Genomic DNA, 17,979 nt, shown 5'->3' with positions numbered 1-17,979 from the left:
CACCTCAAAATTCTACAGCCTTAGCCTTATCCATCAGGTGATTTGTGAGCCCTCTGAAAAAAATTATGAAAATTTGCAATAAAAGTAGGCTAAGAAGCCACACCAAATCAATCTCATTTTATTAAAATCAAGAAAATGAGAGAAAAAAAGAAAGAAAGAAAAAAGAAAATGAGGGCCAGGGATTTAGCTCAGTGGTGCTGCTGGCTGCCTTGCAAGCGCAAGGTCCTAAGTTTGATGCCAGCTACAAAAAAAAAAAAAGAAGTAGAGTAAATGTTCATTTCAGCAAGGAATCTGGTTTAGCTCAGCTGAGGTAGCCAGAAGTAACTTCCATGGGTAGTAAACTCCCACCTCAAGTCTCTTATCTGTGGCATTCTTAATGGCTTTGTATTAATTATCCAGATATACTTTAACTCCTGTTTCTTTTCAGATTCACAGTCAGGGTCTCATCATTTTGAATCCATCAAAACATTTCAAATAAGGGGTGGGGATTTAGCTCAGTGGTTTCGCAGCCTGCTGCACAAGTCCGATCACTGGTACCAAAAAAAAAAATTTCAAATATAAAAGTTTAAACAACATACAAAAGATTCTTGGAATGAGGTGGAGAGGGAAAAAATGACCTTGTATACAACCAGGTGCACAGCTGAACCTGATCCCAAGGGTGCTGGTTATATGTGTCTTATGTATCATTATCTGATGTTGGGCCCCAGGGCTCTTAGCTTATCATCTGCTAGTCAATATTTTGACCAATTAATTACTCTAGTCAAAGTCACACCCAGAGATAGTTTTATTATCCACTAAAAGATCTGTTTTGAGATTGTCAACATAGTAAGCTAACAAGACTCTTAACAGGTTTCATTTTCTGTTTATTGTTTGCTTTTTGTTTTGTTTTGTTTTGTTTTTGAGAGGGGGTCTTGCTATGCAGTTCAGTCTGGCCTTGAACTTACTATGTAATCCAGGCTGCCCTCAAACTCATGATGAATTAATTCATGGCAATCCTCCTGCCTCAGCCTCCCAAGTGCTGGGCTGATAGGCATGCACCACCATGCCCAACTCTTAACAGGTTTCAAAGGCCTGTGTAATAAAAAAGATAAATGTACATAAACTCAAAATACTACATTAAATGCCAAAAAAATAAGCTGGGCACAGTGGTACATGTCTGCAATCCCAGCAACTCAGGAGGATGAGGCAAGAGGATTACATGTCTGAGAACTGTTTGGACAATCTAGTGAGGCCCTGTATTGAAATAAAATATAAAAGGGCGAGGGATGTAGCTCAGTAGTAGTTCAACCTCTAGTACTACAAAAAAAACCAGATTGACCAAGCAAACTGGGAATATAGCTCAGTGGTAGGTTCAATCCCCAGTGTCACCCTTTCCCCCCAAAAAAGCAAGGTTTTCCTCAAAAAGCAGCTCTAAAACAAAATGTCAACCAAATATAACATGTGGGCCTTCTTTGGATACTAATTCTAATAAACCAAATGTATAAAACATTTTAGATAAGAGAAACTTGTACTCTTTTTTTTTTTGGCAGGCGGTGGCACCACTGAGCTAATTCCCAGGCCTAGATAAGAGAAACTTAACAGTGAGAAGATATTAAATGATATTGAGGAAAAGTTGATTTTTAAGGTATGATGTTATTAGAATTTTTTTTTTTTTTGGTACCGGGGATCAAACTCAGGTCCTTGCACTTGCACAGTAGGCGGGGAAACCACTGAGCTAAATCCCCAGCCCTATTAGACTGTTTTCTAAAAGTTTTTATTTTCTATCAACAGTATTAACAATGTAGTAGATATGAGTAAAATGAAGTAGATATACATAGCGAGATTACTGTATTATTCAGCCTTAAAAGGAAGGAAATTCTGACACTTGCTACATCTTGAATGAACTTTGAGGTCATTATGCTGAATGGAGTAAGCCACCATAAAAAGATAATTATATATGATTCCACTTATATGGGGTACTAGAGTTGTCAAATTTATAGACAAAAAGTAGAATGGTGGTTGCCAGGGCTTGGGATGGAGGAGTCATTGTTTAAAGGGGACAGTTGCAGTTTTGCAAGATAAAAAGAGTTCTGGAGTTGGATGGTGGTGATGCCTTGTGTAACAATTTGTATTGGCCGGGGATTTAATTCAGTGGTTCTGCCACCTGCCTTGCAAGCCCAAGGTGCCAAGTTTGATCCCCAGTACCAAAAAAAAATTTGTACTTATATCACTGACCTAATAGGTACACTTAAAAATAGTTAAGCCTGGGCTAGGAATTCAGCTCGGTGGTACAGCACCTGCCTATCAGGCATGAGGGCCTAGGCTCAATCCCCAAAAGTACAAAACCAAACCAAAGTAAAATAAATTAAAAATTAAGGTTAAGATGATAAATTTTATGTTACGTGTATTTTTGGAAAAAATTAAAGTGTTCTCATCTAGAGATACATCTTCAAGTACTTAAAAACAGAACTTTGTGGCATCCTTTTTCAGCCAACCAACAGTGATGGTAATCTCCCTGGCGTGTAGGCATCAGGAATTCTTGAGCAGAAGAAAAAAATGTAGAAGAAACTGAAAGCAGCAGGGTCACTTAAGCAGGGAAGGAAGAATCAGGAAGAGCAAGAACAAGCAAAGAGCTATAAAGGATGCTAACAGGGGTCCGACAGCTACTGCCCATGGAATATATTACAAAACAACACCATCAAATACATGCTGTGATCTGTATGTGATCATAAGAAAAGATCTTATGCTGTATTATGTTATAAAAACAAAGGGCAAGAGAATATTTACACAGCAGGATTCATTTAATCATTTTTGAAAAGGAATAGTGGTTTCCTTAACAGTGATTTTCTCTGGTGAGAAGTGGAGGTTAAACAGAAAGCCTTTAATTTCTACTTGTACTTTCTATCTGGAGTTTTTCTTCCCTTGTATATGAATTACTTTAAAGTTTGTTCCAGGCAGACTTTGCCCTCTGGTGCAGAATGCTGAAATACCTGGATGAGAAAACCTCTAAAGATCCTCCTAGGACTTAGTAACTCTTTTAACTCGATAAGACTCAAAATGTACTAGGACTCTTGTGCAGTTTAGGAATTCAGAATATTTTCATGGGCCGAGGATTTAGCTCAGTGGTTCCAGCACCTGCCTTGAAAGTGCAAGGTCCTGAGTTCGATCCCTGGTACCAAAAAAACCCCCCAAACAAACAGAATATTTACATGTGTTACACAGTGATGATTTTTTTCCCCAAAGAGGCCTGGTTTAAATTCACTTACTATTTGGTCACTCGTGATGCTGTTGTGGTGGGCATTTTCACAAGACAAACCCTCCAGACATCTGGGATCAGACAGATGTTTACTCTCCTTGCTTTGTAAATAAGAAAGTCATAAGGTGACTGGCCAATATGTACTGTATTTCGAATATGAGGAACTGCAGTCCACTAGCAGGCAAAATTTATTAGCTTACACTGTACCTTAAAAAAGTTTTACATGGATGTGCAAACATTTTTAGGGCACAATGAACCAAATGGAATCATAACATAAACCACATTTTAAAAAATGAAAAAAAAAAAAAGGCTGGGGATTTAGCTCAATGGTTCCGCTGCCTGCTTTCCAAGTGCAAGGTCCCGAGATCAATCCCCAGTATCAAAATAAATAAATAAATAAATAAATAAATAAATAAATGAGATTGTGCCAGGCATGGTGGCACGTGCCAGGCATGGTGGCACATGCCTATAATCTCAGCACTTGGGAGGCTGAGGCAGGAGGATTGTCATGACTTTGAGGCCAGCCTGGATTACACTAGGAATTCAAGGCCAGCCTGAACTACATACTTGGGAAGCTGAGGCAGAAGGACTGTAAGTTTGGAGCCAGTCTGCAAGACCCTAACTCAAAACTTTAAAAGGCTGGGATGCAGTTCAGCAGCACCATGGCAACACAAATCAAACATGGGCTACTGTTAGTGTCTCCTTATGGAATGGCAGCTCAGAACCCTCTAGACAGACATAGGTATGTACTGGGTTCCATTTTCAGTTCAAGCTCAATCTACTCCTTCATATAGTTCTGCCTTTCCCCTTACATGTAAGAAGCTTCAAATATCAGCCTCTTAATTATTTACAATGACTACCATTTCAGGTGTTCAGAGCTTTATTCATTTAAAACCTACTCTATGAGGTAATAATTAATTTGATACAGTTTGGACATGATTTTAGGACATCCTCCAAAGGTTCGTATGTTAGAGGCTTGGTTCTCAGTGTGGCAAAGTAAGGTGGCAGGACATTTAAGAGATGGAGCCTATGGGAAGTCACTGGGGGTCCTGGCTTTTAAAGATATTAAGGCAGTTCTTGTGGGACCTTGAATTAGTTTCTGTGAGAGGACGTTATAAAAAGAGCAAATCCAGCCCCTCACTCTGGCTCCCATCTCACCATGTGGTCTCTTGTTCTCTGACACACTCTTGCCCTTGGGTGGGATCCCGTCTATGGTCCCATCCACCATGAAGTACTCCCCAGAGCCAAGCACCATGTCCTTGAATCTCCAGAGTTGTGAGGTAAATAAAATCCTTTTCTTTATAAAATTACCTAATCTCCAGTATTTCATTATAGTGACAGAAAATGGATTAATACAATTTTTTATCCCTATTTTTAAAAGTTTATTTTTATTAGTACATGTTTGCAGTATAAAATGATTACATTTACTGTAGGGAACTGGTACATGCACATAGCCCATCTCAGTTCTTTTTCTTCCCCCTTCCCCTCTACCCCTCTTTTTTGCCAGCATCAGATTGATTCATAAATCTTTTTTTTTTTTTTGCTTAAATTCTTTTATTGGTACATTTTAGGTATACAATACATTTACATTTATCATTGGGTACTTGTACCTGTACATGATGTACCTTGGTTATTTTTCCCCATTACCTGTGCTCCCTTCACCCCCTCCACCCTTCCCTATTTAGAAAGACTTTGTTTCCATTTTTTCCTTTTCTCATAATTTTTCCTTTCCCTTCTTTCCTTTCCCCTTCCCCTCCCACCTCCCCTACACCTTTGGACCTTTTCTTCCTATTTCAAATTATCAATTATTCATTTTAATAATTTTAATCCTTATTTATACTTTCAGTTTCTCACACTAGAGAAACTTCGGTATTTACACATGTCCTATTTATTTCACTTAAGAGTATGGCCTCAATATGCATCCATTTAGCTATAAACATCTCTAGTTTCTCGTTCTTTATGGCTGAGTAGCACTCCATTTTATTAAAAAAACCACATCTTCTTTATCCAGTTTCCAGTTGATGGGCACTTGGGCTGTTTCCAAGCTTTAGCTATTACAAACTATGCCACTATAAACATGGAAAGATAGGCTCTTTAATAAATGGTGTTGGAAAAACTGATTTTAACCTGCCAAAGATTAAAACTAGACCCATATATATCACCATGCACTAAACTAAGACTGAAGTGGATTAAAGATTAAAACAGAAACACTAAACTTGCTGGAAGATAAGTTAGGTAGAACTCTTGAAAGACATTGGCATAGGAAAAGACTTTATGAACAAAACCTCAGTAGCACGGGAACTAGCACAAAGAATCAACAACTGGGATCTCATCTTATTAAAAAGCTTCTGCACTGCAAGAGAAATCACCAACAGAGCTAAGAGACAACCTACAATGTGGGAAAAAAATTTTTAGCAGCTGTACCTCAGACAAAGGACTACTATCTAGAATATATAAAGAATTTTTAAAAATCAGACCCCCCAAATTTAAAGACCCAATTCAAAACTGGGCATCTGAAATGAACAGACATTTCTCAGACAAAGAAGTAAAAGCAGTAAACATATGATTCATAAATCTTTATAAAGTTAACTATTATACATACAGATTAACAGCCAGATTTACTTCTATTTCATAGATAAAGACATGGATGCACAAAAAGGTTACATACAAAAATAAACAAAAAAGGTTACATACATTGGCCCAAATCACAAAACCAATATATTAGTCCAGATTCATGCCTTCAGTCTAGACTAAATCTGAATTGCCAGCCCCCAATTCCCTCATCATACTGGGGACTAAACCCAGGGACTTCACACTGAGCTACATCCTCAGCCCTTTTTAAGTTTTTATTTTGAGATAGGGTCTTGCTAAGTTGCCCAGCCTGGGCTTAAACTTGTGATTCTCCTATCTCAGCTCCCCAGAGTGCTGGGATTACAGGCATGTGGCACCATGCCCGGCTCATTCTAAGCTCTTAACCAAGGCCTGCTATTGCCTCTCATAAATACAATACTGAAGCTTGTCAAAAATACACAGATATCTTGGGAACACTGATCACATAGGAATACATAAAAATTCCCTGGCAGTGCACAATTAAAAGATAAAAGGACTCAAATAGATTCCAAGCTCAGGCACAAGAGAAGCCCACAAGAGAAATGGTGTGGCAGAGAGGTAGGAGAAACTCTAGGAGATTGTGGCATCCCCAAAAGCAGCAGAGGAGGTTCCTAAGGAAGAAAACAAGTATAGTGTCAAGTGTAGCTGGAAAGTCATGGAAGATGTGGGAAAGGGGAAGAGTACCACACTGCCGCAGAACAGCTGCAGTCGATGCAGGGTAGGAAAGGGAGAGGTCTCGGGCAGGCAAGTGAGAAAAGAACCGTCACAAGCAATGTGCAGGTTCCCTCTGAGAAGTCTCAGGGTCTGATTTATTTTTATATCTCTAAGCACTAGCTAGGGAGCATTGGGCGGAACATGTTTACATTTTAGGTTGCCTTAGCAACATCTAGTGAGGTAAAGGTTATTTTTACTAAACAGTATATTTTTCTAAACTGATTCATCTCATTGAACATCATGAATACATTTCTTAAAAATCACAATTGTCCCCTTATTTTCCCAAACCTAAGTAGAACAAAATGTAACTTAATCAAAATCTCCAGAGGGTAACTTAATTAAAATCTCTATAGCAGCGGGGGTACAAGCAAGATTTAATTAATTAAATGTCAAACTTGTGGTCACCAGCTAGTCCTTGAGAAACTGCACAACAGTTAATATAGTTTGCTATTAGCTCTCTACCTCTCTATACCTCTATTTATCTTAACTGTCATTTGGGTTCATAGTTCATGAGCAGGAGATATTTTCAGCACTGTGAGAAATACTGAATAACTTGCCTCCTTAATGCATTTACCTGTCCCAACTTTCTCTCTATTTCTCATTTCCCACTATTTCTTACATCTAAAGTCTGTCCTTCTAATTTCTTTATAAGACCCCTTTAGTAAAAGGAACGTCAGCAATAAGAGAGGGAGTTACAGTTAGTGGGAAAACAGAGGGAGTTTCAGGAGAGGTTTCTTTAGAAGTAGATGAGGTAATAGAACTAAGAGAAACTGGAATTAGGGACTTTTGAGCCAGATCAGATTTCAATACATCATTGCCAATTTGCCTCATGGAGAGTTTGTTGTTAGTCACAAACACAATGACTCCTGTGACCAGAGTAACAATTTTAAACATTATGGCAAGAAAAAAAATAAAACATGAGGGTACGATGTGTTCCACTCTTCTTTTCCCCCAGCTGGAACTTTGTCAAGCAGCATTGGAGGTCGGTTGGGCTTCGCCATCCCCCCCTTTTTTATTTTTTATTTTTTTGGCAGCGTGGAGTTCAAGTTGGATATTCTTGAGGGCTCGAATTAATTGTCTGAAGATGACTGGAAGACAAAATAGGAGGATTAATATGACTACAATAGTGATTCCCAAATTGTTAATAAAAGAGAAAAAGGGTTTTGTTGAAATAGAGGAGGAGAGGGAAGACAGGAAAGAACTAGCTATTACTTCTGCCGAAGAGGTTTGTAGTCGTGCCTGACTAATAGCACTAACTTGTGAATGTAAATGTTGTACATCTATAGACAGGGGAGTATTTCTCCATACTCCCTTTAAATGGGCCTGTACCTGTTCCCATGTCATACGACTATCATTATAGGGTAATGGTGTAACACAGATCCAACGGAAACCAGAATGGCAGGCAGCAGATGTATGAACTTTAATGGCTTATATCTGGTTTCCTATATAAAACACTGCTTCTTCTAAAGCATTTATTCTGGATTCTAACTTTCTATCAATAATTTCTTGAGTGACCAATGCTAGAGAAACATTTTTTGTCAGATCATTAACATGATGTGCAGTATGAATTTCTTTTTCCAGGGCAGTCGTGGAGACAGCAAGTGAAGTTATGATGCTTATTAAAGCAGTGATGCCAAGAATGAAAGCTGCAACAAATCGTTTGGGGCGTGAAAGGGCATCTACAATTAATTGAAGAGCCTGTAGGCCTGGATTATCATACCATTGTCCTGCAACATTTACTGGAAGCATAACATAAGGTGGCTGTCTTACCAAGAGGAACGTCTGTTGTCCAAATGATGAATTAAGGCAATTAGTTAACACACAATTATCACATTGAATATCATAAGTAGAGTGATTAGTAACAGAAATTGACATAAAACCTGTTTTACCAGTACTTAGAATAGCATAAGGGGAGAGTACACAGGCCTGTAAGGCTATTAGGGAAGTAATTTTTGTACTTGGTCTATAAAAAGTAACAAGGCCTGTGGAAGCAAACAGACGATATAAGTCTGTCTGTATCTTACTTGAGGTTGTTAAAGTATATATGGGGGGCCACCCATCCAGGAGAATACCAACGTTTTACAGGTCCGGTTAAGGGTAAATTGGAGCTTGACCAAGAATAAGTGAAGGAATTTCTTTTAAGATAATCAGTATAATCATACTTGAGACTTGACACGGACCAATCATATAAACTTTGATTAAAGAATGGTAACGGGTGAGAAATTGTGGAGGTGATAAAACCACAGGAAAACCACGTGGGAAATCCGCGGCGCCTGTCAATATTTTTCCAAATATATTCTGCATCGGATGCTGATTGACAAGGGGAGATAAGATTAGGCATAAAGCTAGTGTGTTTTGAAAATTAGGTTAAATTTCCAGGTAGCCATAACGAGAGGGACCATAAATCTCATTTGTTTTTTCCCTCAGCAGGGAAGTCAGCATACATATTATTATAATATAGAGAGATACATCCAAGAAGGGAAGTTTGGATAGTGGCAGCACAAATAGGTATGTCATCAGCGTGACCTGTATAGTTAAAATGATGAGTATATTTAAGGGAGATAAAGGAATTATCTTTTCCTCCCATAAGTTGAGGATAATTAGTTACTATTTTAACATTATCACAATCCCAGGTGACTGGGTGAAGTACAGGAGGTTCTGGGACATAAGCCCAATAGGGAGAGGTCATGGCTGAGCAAGGTAAAATTACCTGAGTAGCAATGACAGCTAACATTGCAACAAACAGCCTATCAGAAGTCACAGGGAGATGCTGACTATAAACGAGACCCTTGGCCTTTTCGGTGAGGCTCTTAATCGGGCCCCAGGTCGGTGGAGGGCTTTGTCTGGTAGAGCATGCAGGACGGTGACGAGGACGTCCCTGTAGTTGAAGCTGGTGGAGACGAGCAGACAGCTGATCAACTCTGAGCTCTGATCTTTTTATAGGACGTCATCTAAGGAAAATAAATCAGCCTACAACTGTGCTTATTATCATAGGTGGCTGGAGCATAAGAGAAAGGCAAATATCTGAATCAAAAGGTTATTACCATAAACAATGTTAGAAGACCCATACAATTAGAGGGCATAAATACATTTTGTACACAAGAAAAGGAGCAATAACATTACAGTTATATAAAACATTATGTTCTTTAATGTAGTTTGGTACCAAAAGCATCTTCATAATAACACTTTTGTTTATGGCACAGAAATTAATCTTCTGAAGATGACCAAGGTAGACATATCACAATAACATATTTAGAACTTAACCAGTGTGAACATTTTATAATAACATATTTAGAATTTAAACTTCAAGGATAACCAATATAATCAATTTATAATAACATATTGAGACAATGTTTATTGTGGTCTGTCTCCCATAAGATTGTGAAATTTACTAGGGGGGTCCCTTTAGTGAATTAAGACCAGAATAATTATTTTCTGGGTGGCCACTTCTTTATTCATCAAAGGGAGTCCCCACAGTCTCTATTTACTTTGACAAACAAATAATATGAATATATATATCTTTTTATTTTACAACTGCTTATTGTAATTTGATTATTGCATGTAGGTGACAATACACATTACTTCTATAAAATAAATCTCGGTGAAACTTTGACCAATTAGCAATCTGGGAAGGAGGGCATGCCTTTAATTTAATAACATTTTTCTGTAAGCCAATTTAACAATAGGTGAATATCTTTTAAAAAAAAAAATTTTTTTTTTCAAAAGGTGAAAAGGAAAAGAGAAAAAGAAAAAAAAATTGAGCTCAACAGTACAAACAGACAACAGATAAACATATAAGACAATTTATAAAATTAGAGTGCACTCAAATATATTTGGCCAAATTGAATTATAATATCCTCTTTATGATTATTAGATTTATAATTGTATGACTGGTCAAAACTTTGGAATAGTCAATTAACAGAGATCTCTTGAGATGAGAATCAGAAGGAATAAAAGCGCTTTTATACCTGTAAATATAAAAAGAGCATTTTGAAGCTGTCTCCCCCTTGTTAAATTTTTTACCATAAATCTATAATTATTATTTCTCTGGGGGCATCATTAGGTAAGTGCATCTGTTCCTGGGCAGTTACCCATTCCCCATTTCCAAGAGCATATCCATAGTGATTTTCTTCTTTTGTCTATGTGAATGACCTAATTCTGTTTTGACCTTATCTTCATATTTCATTTTCCACAGTAAATAATCCCCTCCAGGTAGGCAGGCTTTTGCTACCTGTTGCCAATCGTATGGAGTCATCCATTTTCCCCCTAAGGTTTCTAGCAGAGTCATAGTATAGGGAGAAGAAGCCCCGTAAGAATGTACAGCAGCTTTAATTTCTTTTAGCAGTTTAAAAGATAAAGGTTCCCATACCGGCTCATAGTCCCAGTCTGCGTCAAAAATGACAGGAAGACAGGAGAAAGTGGCATTGCCCGCCGCAGCAGCTTCACGAACAGCTCCTGCAAAGCCAACCTGATTTGGTGGTGGAGGAAAAGGTTGCCTGCGAGCCTTACCTTTAGATTTTTTAGGGCTGCACAAAGCTGTGGGCTGCAAAGGTGGCCAATCAGGATCGTGATATCGAGCTGCTTGTTCCTCTAAATCCTTCTTCTTGGAAGGAGACAAAAGCTCATCTGAATCATTTTCATTTTCTACTACACCATAAATGGAAGGAGATTTTTTAGTCTTTAACAATGGAGTTTCCTCTGTGGGTGCTGAAGGAAAAGTATCTGAGGGACAAGAATTAATCATAGAAGAGCCCATAGATTGATTAATCACAGACCAATAAGAGAAAGCATTAACAGGAGTTTTTTCTGGCCCATATTCAGTACAACATTTCTGTATGTCTTTTCCCACGCGTCCCCAAGTATCCGCGTCCAAAGTTCCTTCATCTGGGAACCAAGGACAACATTCCTGAATGAAATCCAGGAAGGCTGATAAATCTTTGGTAGCAACCTTAACCTTATGAGATTGCAAACAGTGTTGTAAAATATCAACAAAGAGTCCTCTTTCTTTAGACCCCTTGTGGCCCATTATCTTCTCTATAAGTTCTGACTATTCACCCCTCTAATGCCTACTCTTTTTCTCTGAGTGCGGGGCCTGCAGTGCCCTATGGAGTGAAGGCCGCCCAAGACCAAACTATAATTAATTGATTACCCCCCTTACCTGCCCCACGTTGGGCGCCACCTGCCGCAGACCAGCTGCAGTCGATGCAGGGTAGGAAGGGGAGAGGTCTCGGGCAGGCAAGTGAGAAAAGAACCATCACAAGCAATGTGCAGGTTCCCTCTGAGAAGTCTCAGGGTCTGATTTATTTTTATATCTCTAAGCACTAGCTAGGGAGCATTGGGCGGAACATGTTTACATTTTAGGTTGCCTTAGCAACATCTAGTGAGGTAAAGGTTATTTTTACTAAACAGTATATTTTTCTAAACTGATTCATTTCATTGAACATCATGAATACATTTCTTAAAAATCACAATTGTCCCCTTATTTTCCCAAACCTAAGTAGAACAAAATGTTAACTTAATCAAAATCTCCAGAGGGTAACTTAATTAAAATCTCTATAGCAGCGGGGGTACAAGCAAGATTTAATTAATTAAATGTCAAACTTGTGGTCACCAGCTAGTCCTTGAGAAACTGCACAACAGTTAATATAGTTTGCTATTAGCTCTCTACCTCTCTATACCTCTATTTATCTTAACTGTCATTTGGGTTCATAGTTCATGAGCAGGAGATATTTTCAGCACTGTGAGAAATACTGAATAACTTGCCTCCTTAATGCATTTACCTGTCCCAACTTTCTCTCTATTTCTCATTTCCCACTATTTCTTACATCTAAAGTCTGTCCTTTCAACCTCTTCATAAGACCCCTTTAGTAAAAAGAAGGTCAGCAATAAGAGGGGGGAGTTATAGTAGTGGGAAAACAGAGGGAGTTTCAGGAGAGGTTTCTTTAGAAGTGGATGTGGCAATAGAACTAAGAGAAACTGGAATTTTGGGACTTTTGAGCCAGATCAGATTTCAATACATCATTGCCAATTTGCCTTATGGAGAGTTTGTTGTTAGTCACAAACACAGTGACTCCTGTGACCAGAGTAACAATTTTAAACATTATGGCATGAAAAAAAATAAAACATGAGGGTACGATGTGTTCCATCCTTCTTTTCCCCCAGCTGGAACTTTGTCAAGCAGCCTTGGAGGTCGGTTGTGCTTCGCCACTACACGGAGACACAATGTGCCTCTCAAAACATATTATCTGGTCCTTTATTAAAAAATGTCTCCAGGATCACATGTGGCCTTGGCAAGAACTAATTCAGGGAAATGAGGAGATGAAAACTAAATTCCAGGTTACTGAAGAACACAAAGGAGTAATGGAAGAGATAAAGCGATTTTTGACCATGTCTGGCTTTGAGAGAAGAACTTCAAGGGAACAAGGGAAGAAGGGGTTTGTGAGCACTGTTAAACACAAACAGGAAGAAGCCACTGAAAGGGAATTGATGAAACTCCAGGAAAGAGGAGCTGCTACTGGGCAAGGGCCCCACTAGAGGGAAGGTTCAGAATGGGAATACAGGCAACGCTAAGAATACCCCTTCTGAAATAACAACAGGAAGGCAGGGAAGCGTGGCTGCAGACAATGTGCAAACATAGAGGTGACCACATTGCAATGTATGGTTTCCATTTTCCCGGAGTCATCTGCTGGCAGCAAAATGGGAGTGGAAGGAACAGGCATTTAAGGAACAGGTTAAAAAAAAAAAAAAAAGGAACAGGTAGAAGTTCAAAATGTCTGCAGTGAAGGCAGAGTGTTGTGCTGACAACAGAAACAGAATGCAGAATGCAGAGCATGGTCAAACACCACTTAAAAGTTGGAGACCACAAACCACAAAGTTTCATTCATATGGCCTGCATGCTACAAGCCACAATATTTTCCAGACAATGAAAATATATCCTCAAGCCATTATAAACTTTAATAGAAACTTAAAATCTACGCTTTTTTGCTTAAGAACAGGCTTTGAGCAGGGCATGGTGGTGCACACCTGTGATCCCAGCACTCAGGAGGTAGAGGCAAGAGGACTGTCCTGAGTTCAAGGCCAGCCTGGATTACACAGGGAGACCCTATTTCCAAACAACAACAACAACAAAAAACAGGTTTTGGAATCAGAACTGAGTTGGAATCCAGCTTTGTCATTTACCAGCAGTGTGATTTTATCTGAGTTAATGATATGTCACTGTCTGAGTTTTCATGAAGATTAAACAAGATTCATTAAAGAAAAAAAAGGTCCAGTGTATATGTGGCAAGAGAAACCAAAAGAAACAGCTCAGTAAATCATAATTATGACATTATTTATTACTATTAGCAGCAGCAATATTTGCTACCTCACATTACTGGCACTGGCTCACCTTAGAGTTAGAATTAAGTCCACAGAGGAGACAAATGTTAGGACACAACCTCAACCGTAGCACCAACCAAATGACCTAGGCAGGACACTCTAGATACCAAGTTTTCAATCTGTAGAATAAGGGGACTGGACTGGTCATTATAAAACTCCCAAGACCTTTGTCATTTGGATACAGAGCCAACAGCGTTCTGAACTTGAAAATATGGCCTTTCAATTGACCACATTCATTGCTGTACAGCTCTGTTGTCGACTAGATTTGAGTCTGAATCCTGCTCTTCTTAAAGAGGTATTTAACTTCTCTGACTCGGTTTTCTCATCTATAAAACAGTGAAAAAGACCTAACTTACTGGATTGTAACGATTTAACATAAAAGCTCTTAGGATGGAGCCACTGGTTTTTACTTCTCTAGTCTCATCCCCTCTCCTGTAATCTGTGAGACCTCTCTCCCTTCCCAGGACTTTGGGAGTGAAGGGCTCCACTCGGTGCCCAATTTGAATCCTGTTCACACACACATGGCCAGTCCTTATTTTCCCCAAGCACAAATTTATTAAAACAAATTGGAGCCAAGGATTTACCTCAGTGGTTCCACCGCCTGCCTCGCGAGGGCAAGGTCCTGAGTTCGATCCCCGGTACCAAAAACAAAACCAAACAAAAAATACCAAAAATGAAAAACAAATTGAAACTTCATTAAAAAGCCAAACTTTGGGAGTGTTAGCGCATCCAAAGGGTCTCATTAAACCAAGCGGTATCTAATTTTCCTCTTGAGCCATACATTTTGACAATCCTCCACCCCGAAGCCACCTTGGAGTCCAAACAACGCACAGACGCAAGTGCAAAGGATTGCAAGTGCAAAGTGGAAAACTGAGGACTGGTCGCGGATCTTAAGAGTTAAGAAACCTAGAATGGCAACACTTAAAGCTTTCCCCAGGCACTAACGAGAGGCGCGCAGGCAGTTGTCAGGCTCCCATTTCGGGAGCTCTTGCCTGTCCAGATACCTAAGACCCTGCCCAGCCGCCCTGCGGGAAACAGACTTTGGCGACAGCGCCATGAGTGGGTCTGCACGTGCGGCCAAGGCGCCCACGCCCTGAAGCTCTCCACCCGAGGTCGGAGGTCGCAGGTCCCCGCAGGCGTCCAGCAGCGGCTCGGCGGGGCTGGGGGCACGGCTGACAGAACGGGTCGCGCGACTCGCCTCTCCGAGGTCCGGCGGAATTTGGCGCCCGAGCCCGGCCTCACCTGGAAATGGTCTTGGAAGTGGATGGGGAGAATCTGCGCCATTGTGGGTGCGAGACCGAGGTAGTAGGGGTTCCCCTGGCGCTGGCTGACGAGCAGCGGCACAGGGGAAAGCGCAGGCTCACTGCCTCTGGTCTCCAAGTACTGCGGTTCTCCAAGTACTGCGGTGCTCCGCGCGAGCGCCCGGAAGGGATCCCTCCGCCTGGCCCGAGGGTCTGCAAAAAGTAGTCCCGCGCGCAACTGGTTTTTTGTTTTTGTTTTTGTTTTTTTTGTACGGGGGATCGAACTAGGGACCTTGCGCTTGTGAGGCAGGCGCCGGAACCACTGAGCTAAATCCCGGCTCCTAAAAACCATACTTTTGACGTCCTCGGAATGGAGCGCTTTGGCGCTGCCTCGGGCTGTTGTCCCGGGCAAGTGTGCTCGAAGAGGTAGGGAGGGTCCAGAACTGCCTGGGACAGGTGTGCGCAGGAATGTGGGCTAGGGCCTAGGGTGTATATGCAAAGGTGGGCTGAAGCCCAAGAGTGTGTTCAGGAAGGTGTTCGGCGTCTGAAGCTGCTGCCCTCGGACAGTGCCCGGGACAGGTATGGGCTGACTCCTGCAACTTCCTGGAGCTAAAGGTTTGTGCAGAAATAAATGAAACTATCCGACTACCCATACCCAAAGTTTCCCCGAGTAGAGAGAGGGCAGCGTGATAGTTCTACCTCAAACTGAGCTGTTGAGTTTAGAGCCACTGTGATTGTTTCCCCCTCCCCCTCCCCCCTCGGGTGCACACTCCCAATCCTTTTTATTCTTTTCCTTTTTTTTTTTTTTTTCCTCTTTTCTGTACTAGGGATCGAACTCGGGACCTTGCACTTGCGAGGCGGGCACCGGAAACACAGCTAAATCCCCGGCCCTTTTATTCTCTATTTTTAAGACAGGGTCTCGCCAGGTTGCCCAGACTGTCCATGGATTTTGGATCCTGCCTCAGCCTTCCAAGTAGCTGGAGTTACAGGCGTGTACCACCGACCCCGGTTTAGGGTCACTTTTTCTTAAGACACATATGTTACAAAAACACAGATGTGTTCCTTTGCAAGGTGCAGGTGCTTCTCCTTAAAGAAACACATTTTCTGGCTCAAAACGGTTTCTAGAAAACACTCCCAGAATATTAATGCTGAGATTTCTAAAAGATCATCTAGCAGCAAATGACCAGTCGAAGGACCACCCGGATTACCTCAGCTCCCTTAAATAGTAGAGTAGGCCAGAACTCTAGACCACACTTAGTTTGCCCAGTGGCCAGTTATTTTCTCTGAACCAGCTTTGAAGATGTGCTTTGCATGCAGATGACTCAGCTGCATAAAAGAATCTTGTCAGAAAAGAAGCCTGTGGCATTCAGCACAGGCACTCCCACAGTGTTATCGGTATCTCTTGTTTCACATGTTGCTCACTGTAAATTTTAAGAGATGAATGGTCCACTGTGAATAACACAGTGATGGTGCAATTATTTGTACAGTAACTAGGAGCTAAAAATAATGTTAAAAAATAATGTTAAAGAATAGAACAGTCAAGCATAGTGGTGCACATCTGTAATCCCAGAACTCGGAGACTGAGGTAGGAAATGCAATTTGAGCCCAGCTTGTGCAATTTTATCAAGACCCTTTCTCAAAAATAATAAAAGGGAGCTGGGCATGGTGGTGCAAGCCTGTAATCTCAGCCTTCTTAGAGGTTGAGGCAAGAGGATTCACAGTTGGAACCCAACCTGGACAATTTAGTGACTTAACAAGACCTTGTCTCAAAATTTAAACACTTAAAAAAGGGCTGAGGATGTAGCTCAGTGCAAAGTCCCTAGATTTAATCACTTTCAAATTAAACTCTCTTGGGCCAGGGATTTAGCTCAGTGGTTCCACCTCCTGCCTTGCAAGCGGAAGGACCCGAGTTTGATCCCCGGTACCAAGAAAAAAAAAGAAAGAAATTAAACTCTCTTTTCCGTTATTACCCAAGATCTCTGTAGATTGCCCTTTCAACATCTGTGTGTCCTCATCCCCTAAAAATAGAGTAGATTTTTGCTATGGACAGTAGTGCATTCCCCAAATCTATTTTGGAAATAATGCTTTATTCCAAAGTATCTTTTACCCACCATATTAGGTATACCTTTTTCTTTTTCTCCTTTTCTATACTGGGGGTTGACCCAGGGCTTCCCAGTGAACTACACCCTTAACCCTTTTAAAGTTTTTTAAATTTTGAGACAGGGTCTTGCTAAGTCACCAAATTGTCCAGGCTGGCTTCTAACTCTAGATTCTCTGGCCTGCGCTGCCCAGAGTGCTGGGCTTACAGTCATGGGACACCATGCCCAGTTTAAATCTTTATGTATTAATTAGTATCTTTTTTAAAATCACCTTGCCCAGGGCTTTTTTGGGAGAGTGAAAACTAAAAATTCAGTCAGGCATGCCACCACTTGCCTGTAATCCAAACACTTGGGGAGCTGAACAGGAAGATCATCACGGAGAGTTTGGGCTACATGGCAAGACCCTGTTTCCAAAAAGAAAAAAGTGTTGTAAATAGAAATTAAAGAAAATTATGATTAAGCAAAACAATAGAATTCTTAATAAGTCAGGACTTCGCCTATTGTCTGTATTTGTAAAGAAACTAAATGTAGTGACCTTAAAAGGATTTTAGTATTCTCACCGCCAGTGGATAACTTGCCAGGTCGTACAGAAAAAATTTTTTTCAATTCTTTATGCTGGTTATTATCTTTGCAATAGAAATGGTGAGCTCCTATAACTCCTCAACCAAGCAGAAAATTGGACCAAAATATAGGAACTAACAAT

At 40.4% G+C, this 17,979-nt stretch overlaps 1 long non-coding RNA gene across 4 annotated transcripts; it reads right to left on the bottom strand.

Annotated features, from left to right (window-relative positions):
- Positions 1–5,796: 5,796 nt before the first annotated feature.
- Positions 5,797–15,348, bottom strand: LOC110347319 (uncharacterized). 4 transcript variants are annotated; one of them, XR_015447989.1, is made up of 5 exons: positions 15,179–15,335; positions 14,521–14,558; positions 11,069–11,281; positions 9,270–9,449; positions 5,797–7,647 (listed from the first exon to the last, which is right to left on the bottom strand). It is a non-coding gene; the product is annotated as an uncharacterized LOC110347319 (long non-coding RNA). The 4 variants fall into 4 exon arrangements; XR_002391868.2 differs by lacking the exon at positions 14,521–14,558 and having other exon boundaries at positions 9,270–9,510; positions 15,179–15,348; XR_015447988.1 differs by lacking the exon at positions 14,521–14,558 and having other exon boundaries at positions 15,179–15,343.
- Positions 15,349–17,979: the final 2,631 nt, after the last annotated feature.

Source organism: Heterocephalus glaber, unplaced genomic scaffold (genome assembly GCF_053883595.1).
Source record: "Heterocephalus glaber isolate CG9 unplaced genomic scaffold, H.glaber_assembly_v1.0 deba00001781, whole genome shotgun sequence".
Taxonomy (NCBI): domain Eukaryota; kingdom Metazoa; phylum Chordata; class Mammalia; order Rodentia; family Bathyergidae; genus Heterocephalus; species Heterocephalus glaber.
This window is presented reverse-complemented; position numbering and strand designations above follow the sequence as displayed.